This window comes from Arachis ipaensis, chromosome B05 (genome assembly GCF_000816755.2).
Source record: "Arachis ipaensis cultivar K30076 chromosome B05, Araip1.1, whole genome shotgun sequence".
NCBI classification, from domain to species: domain Eukaryota; kingdom Viridiplantae; phylum Streptophyta; class Magnoliopsida; order Fabales; family Fabaceae; genus Arachis; species Arachis ipaensis.
The window spans coordinates 16,539,463-16,540,057 of record NC_029789.2 but is presented as its reverse complement, the minus strand read 5'-3'; the positions used below and the strand labels follow the sequence as shown (position 1 = coordinate 16,540,057).

The 595-nt window shown below is 33.1% G+C and overlaps 1 protein-coding gene across 1 annotated transcript in view; it reads left to right on the top strand.

Moving 5' to 3' along the window:
* LOC107643122 overlaps nucleotides 1-595 on the top strand; it is a 6,017-nt gene that overhangs the window by 3,329 nt on the left and 2,093 nt on the right. The window lies entirely within an intron of this gene.

Genomic DNA, 595 nt, shown 5'->3' with positions numbered 1-595 from the left:
TCTTTACCAAGAAGCATCTTTGCTCTGTATTAATAAGTTGAGATATGACGGGAAAAAAAGACCGCAAGCCACTTGGGATATCGTATTTTTTAGGTCGTAGGAACAAAGAACTGAGTGATGAGTTAAAATAAAAAATGTGGAGAACATCTTTTGTTTTCATCCCCATAACCATAAGTGCGTCTTATCCACCATAAGAGGAAATGCATGCCACTTGGCGATACTACTACTTTCTGTTTACAAAAGGAAAAAAGGTTCATAGTCACTTTGCAAGGGCATAAAGAACAAGTTCACCTCACTCTCTCTCCCTACCTCAATCTCTTCTTGCCTTCCTCTAACTAAACTAAACTAAAATTAATGGTGAGGTCATTTGCAAAAAGTGAGCTTCCGAATTAACAAAAGTGAGTTTTTCTCTTCAACCACAAGTGTTATTACTTATTCTAGCGCTGGATACGTACATCAACAAATTGTTTTGAGTAAAAATGTATTTTCTAGTACGTATTGTGTAAAATTGACTACGTTTTTTTTTTAAATTAGTTCAAATTATATTATTTTGAGTGAATCCTATTCACCTTTTATTTTTTATTTTAAAATCATT